The 6,018-nt window shown below is 35.5% G+C and overlaps 1 long non-coding RNA gene across 1 annotated transcript in view; it reads right to left on the bottom strand.

The window, feature by feature from the left end:
* Positions 1 to 6,018, bottom strand: part of LOC107717224 (uncharacterized) — a 14,798-nt gene that overhangs the window by 221 nt on the left and 8,559 nt on the right. The window lies entirely within an intron of this gene.

Here is a 6,018-nt window from a genome sequence, read left to right as displayed (position 1 = left end):
GAGAAAATATATATATATATATATATATATATATCCTTACATATATTACAAACATATATATACATTTATTTACATATATATCTCATCTATACATTTGTCTCATACTATACATGTGAATATTTATTTTTAGATAAATACATTTATTCATATCTATGTATTATAATATATAAATATATGATTTATAAATGAAGATTAGATTTATGTATTTGCTAATTAGATATTATGTATGATGTATATATTATATTTTTTATTTATATGTATTTTATATATAAATATTTACACCAACTACACTGTATTCACTCCAGTGTTGTTGTTTTAATACCTCATTGACTTTCATTAAATTGACAAAAACATTTGAAACATCAAAAAAAAAAAAAAAAAAGTCAGAATGGGGACAGAATTTTAATTTACTGGTGAACTTTTCCTTTAAGACAATTAAACGTGCAGATTTTCTTTGACATATAACTATCCTTGACTCTTTCTGATGCAGCAGTAAAAGGCCTGTGAGGGCAATCTGTTTGTGCGCTCCTCTCGCAGACTCTCGTTTAAGCCTTTCTGCTGTGATTTTTGCGTCCTCGTTCTCTCTCTCCTGAGCATCACAGACCAGTGCGGCTCCTCCAATTGGTCTCTGCGGAGCCCAGTCATGAGATAAGGTCCACCTCCTCTGCTGTCAGGGCAACGGTTGCCGGCACTGTTCCTGTTGGCAGGGCGAGCAGGCGAGTGAGAGCGACAAAGACTGTCACCAGCGAAAATGAACTGTCACCTCACATTTTTCAGCACTGCACAGACGCTGTATTGCAGCCCTGAACCCTCGTGACCCGGCTCTGATTGAGTTCCGCTGTCTCTTGTTTCTCCCTGGTGCTCTCTCTCTCTCTCTCTCTCTCTCTATTTTTATCTCTGTTATATTCACAACCTCTCTTTCTGGGAAATTTCTCTAAACTGAGGTGTCTTATGATGGTAAAAACACTCTAGGTCAATTTAGCCTTGAATATGTTGAGCAGATTTGTGTTAGGAAGGGGTGATATTTATCCGCGAGCATGTGTGGGAGTGTGTGAATATTCACAAACATGTTCAGTGCTCATAACATATTGCATTGCATAAATCACAATGGACAAATCAATGTGGCCATTTATGCACGCAGTTCCACTAAATTTCCTCTACGTCATTTAATAAGACCGATCACTTATGCGTGTGCGTTTCAATCAAAGCGTTGTTTGTTTCTCCGTTCTGTGTTGTGGAGCCAGGAGCGAGGGAACCAAGCATGGCCGCCGTTCCGTCCCAGTGCTGCTCGCTGTGAAGGCCAGCGAGTCGGTTATTCAGCTTCAGGGAAATGAATGTCAATGCCTCTATGACCCATAACACAGAACTGTGTTTGTTATCATAGTGCTGGGCCGTTAGCGTGCTAGCTGTAGCTTAGCTGTGATTCATCACCTCCAGTCAGTATATTAAAGCTCAGAGCATCCAGCTTGCAGCTTCGAATCAATTTGAATGTCTTTTTGTGCCGAGGATCCTGGTTAAAAACAGCACTTTTGTCAGGGGTAGGCAGAGAAAAGCCTATAATCGCTAACCTATAGTATCAAAAGCTACTAAACACAAAGAACATGACCACAAAACACTTGTCAATTGGCTATTATCCAGTGCGCTCTTGTTACCTCGTCACCCTGAGCAAGATTACAGGGCTGATGAATGTGGGCTGATGAATATGTTTTGTTGATTCTGGTGTAAGTGGTTTTGCTTGGCAAAGAGCAGAGGCAGTTAATGTGGTGTGCACACCTTTGACTGCATAACACTGCTACAGTGCTTATTTCTATTTGAGGGGGCACATTATTAAAGTTTAAGAACACATTGGTAATTGGCCGCTTCAGTAAATAGATTATGTCCCTAATATTTATTGCAAGTCGAGCACTGAACTGAACCGGGGTATTTTAATATTTTTATTTGGTCAATAAATGTGGGCAAATTCATTTTTAAGGAATCTTCAAAGAATCTAAAATGAACTTTTTGACATCAAGTACCTCCAAATGTGAGGAAAAAGTGTAAGGTGTTCTTTGCTAAATGTAATAGTTGCCTTTTATATCGTTTCCAGATACAAATATTGTTTACAAATTATTAAAATGTTGTCTGGAAAACATTTACTTTGTATTAAGATATATTCTGTTTTATATTTTTATGTAATGTTTAGGAATACTAATATTTTATGTATTTATTTCATATTAAATATTTATTGTAAATTAATAAATATAAATTAATAATTACAAATTATTAAAATATTATCTTGAAAACATTTACATTAAGTTTATATATATATATATATATATATATAATATTTACAAATACTATTTTATATATTAATGTAATATGTAAAATATTGATATTTTATATTGTTTAGAATTAAATAAATGTTGACTGCAAAACGTTTACTTTGTATGAAGTTGACAGCGTTTCTTTCTCTTCCCCTTATGATATACAAACTACTGAAGCTATATGAAGAAAAACATTTTCAATTCAAATGTATTTGTATAGCGCTTTGCACACTATATATTGCTTCAAAGCAGTTTTAACTTTGACAGCCCTAAAAATAAATTGTCAAATCCTTTCGTCAAATTTTCCACAGACCCCCTAGAATGCTCTTGAAGTCCCTTTTGACTCTCTGGATCCCAGTTTGAAAACTTCTGGTCTAGCCCAGCAAAGCGCCAGACTTCGCATTAGCATGTGAACTTTCAGATAAGGGTTGTGAGTCTTACTCATGTTGGGCCTCTGTTCAAACCTTTGGTGTATCGCTGTATCCTGTTTAACACAAATTCTACATATTTATATTTTCTTATTGTTGATCTTTTAGCATTCTTAGTGCTCCCTTAGGTGAATTGCAGATGGAGAAAATTAGCTTTGGCTTTCTACAATATTACTACTAGAGCCAATTGAAGACCATGTTAAACGCAAGAAGAGTTGTTATGCGTAACTCTGTTCTTTTCCCAATATATTTAATGGTCACTTCTCTTGTTCCCTTACATTGCTATTGATAGTGATAAATGAGCATGTGAATTGCGCCAATCTAATTTCAGAATATAAGCACTACGCGACCCCGAGGAGCCATATTTGGGGCTCAGCTGAGTTTTTATCACCCTCCAAAGATCTCATTATAATACATTGAGTTAAATGAGTGAGCGTGTGACCATGAAGTCTAGATAGATAGCAGATAGAAAATAGTCCATGAATGCTGTTAAGACACAGTGGTTTCATACTGAACACAAAGGTCTAAAGGGCCAGCTGTATGTCCTAACAGAGAAGAATCTGTGGCCCGAGTGGAGGGAGTTAGATATGGGCCACCCGGCATGTTCTTCCTCCTCTCCAGGCCACATTCTTCTGGAGGAGAAGGACATGATTTAAAGTGTGTGTGTTGTGTCTAAACATTGTGGTGTAGTCCTAATAAACGAGGGCCTCTGGATCATGCGTTTCTGTGTAAATGTAGGTTTTACTGCTCTGGATTCCTCCTGTGAGACGCTTCCACAGCGCTACCGTGTTCCCGCTCTTTGAGCGTCAGGGTCTCAGAGGAACAATCACCTTCACACAGCGCAACCCTGTAAAAAGAGGAACGTTCACAGACTAAGAAAACTCAGTCTCACGCCCGTCAAAACCCTTGTAAACCCGTCAGCCGCTGACTTAGAAGAGCAAACTGCTGAAAGGAGACCACAAACAAGATTTATCCTCTTTCTCGGTTGATCTTCCTTCCACAACGAGAGAAGGCATTATAAAATGTACGGGGATAAATACGACACACACAGGAGTAGCGCGCTGCTCCAAAATCCCAGTCCGCTGTGGAAGAGGGCTCGTAAAATAAGGATTTGTGAGGCGGTTTTGAAATCAACGCCGCGTTTAATCTCCCTGGCTCATCTGGCTTCTGCTCAATAAAACATTGCCATTGTCTCTCTTTCACATACAGTAGCATTCAGCTTGAATTAATGGGCCAATTTCCCAATGCTTTCCATTGCCAGGATTCACTTTTGGAGAAGTTACTTTGAATCTGTGGCTTGCCAGATTCAGTAGATAAAATACAATCAAACTGTTTTTTTTAAAGGTATAGATAGCTGCACAAAATGGAGCGATAAATATTTTATTAGATATAAGTATATTAAAAATATTTTAAGAACTAATTAGATTTTTAATTAGGTCTGTCAAAGTTAGAGTGTTCATCAAATGTATTTATTTATTTATTGTTTTAGTCGTTAATATTTAACAATATTTTTAATGTGTTTTGAAATGATACTTTTAGTAAAATAAATAAATTTATGAATTGAATTGGAAATGTTTCTCTTATGCTAAGTTTACAAATTTATACATATTGTGGATATTGTGTGTATTTTCTAATAGTTGGTTGGGAAAAAATTTAACTTAATTCAAAGTGAATATTTCCAGATAGTGTTTTAATAATTTGTATTAGTTTTTTACAGTTACAATATAAAAGACAGTTATTTATTTTACTTTATAACGTCACAATATTTTGTGTTTTTAATACATGAAAATGTAGGGGGAAAGAAAATGTACTGGTAATTTTCTGCCAGTATATTCTCTAGTAATTTACGGACATTTCCGTTATCCATAAAATACAACACAGTGAAGTGCAAAATTCTAAATACAGGTAAAACACCTGTGAAAAAATTTAATTTTTTCATATTAATACAGTATGTTGTGCCCTATTTTTATGGATTTTTTTTAACAGTGTACAAGCTTACTAATACAACTAAAGCTATTTAAAGGGACATTGTCTTTTCATGTGTATACCATGATGATACTATAAATAAAAAGTCAGTTGGTAAACAAATAAATTAAATTAATATAAATTAATGCAAAAAAGAAAAAAAAAAACTAAATTCAACAGCAGAGAAATTGGGTCAATGGAAATCCATCATATAATTACACATGTACACTGCTTTAATGATCCTGCTTTTTTACTGCCTTACAAGTAGTGACTTCATAAAAAACACTGTGTAACAGAGCCCCTTGGCCTGAGATCATAAATACTCTGTCATTACAGCTAGTTTCTCAGTCAGTGAGCAAGCTCAGACTTGTCTGTACCTCCTGCCGGCTGCCTCTTAAAATAATCTCCTCGCTTTATGATTATAGCCCTCTCCACTCAGAACAGACATGAATCACTCCTGCACTCTATTCAATGCTTGAATCAAGAGGGATTTCCTAACAATATTTGGATCATTCAAGATCACAGTACATGATCTGACATTTATATCCTCGATGAAGTATGACCGAAGCCCATAAGGCTTCTCAGAGGAAGAGTGCCAGTCTGAAATAAACTCTCTGCATTGAATATATATTAGATATGTTACGACAGCTGAAAACAGGACTGGGGTCTCATGAATAAATGTTTTAGTGTGCATTTCAGTATAGCTTACTTTGAGTGACCGTGTGTCTGTCTTTTGTTATTTATTGCGTCAGTGACACTCTGAATCTGGCTATCACCAAACTGCACAGCAATTTAGTCACTCGGTTAGTTCTAGAATAGAATTGGTGTGTTGAAAGCTTGATATTTCAGTTCATTAGATGGTATAGTATCAAAGACCTAGGTTAATGCAGCTACAATTCATGTGATGAAAATGGTCAGCTTACCATGGTACAGAATTTATTTAATGAGTTGCACAATGTTTTTTTTTTTTTAAATCGCCTTTAGTTCTGCATGCGTTGTGTTCAGCCGACGATGTGTTTTTTTTTTACATTATTAACAGTTTTTTTTTTTTTTTTATATTTTTTTGTGTTTTGTATTTGCCAGGCAACAAGTTTAAAACCTTTTTAATCTCTGCTAATGTACTGTGTTGTGACGTAAATGTGTTGACAGCAGCTGTTGCTATTCAGCATTCTTTCTTTTGTTCGTAGCACCTGCAGAATCAGACAGAATAAATACTTTTTTTTTTTTTTCAAGCATCTACTTCTCTAAGTGGAGTTTTAACATTACAGTTGAACCCTTGATGCAATGTTTTTTTTTGTGGTTTTTTTGGGGGGGTTTTTTTG

The sequence above is a fragment of the Sinocyclocheilus rhinocerous genome, unplaced genomic scaffold (assembly GCF_001515625.1).
Source record: "Sinocyclocheilus rhinocerous isolate Xijiao unplaced genomic scaffold, SAMN03320098_v1.1 scaffold3377, whole genome shotgun sequence".
Lineage (NCBI taxonomy): Eukaryota > Metazoa > Chordata > Actinopteri > Cypriniformes > Cyprinidae > Sinocyclocheilus > Sinocyclocheilus rhinocerous.
This window is presented reverse-complemented; position numbering and strand designations above follow the sequence as displayed.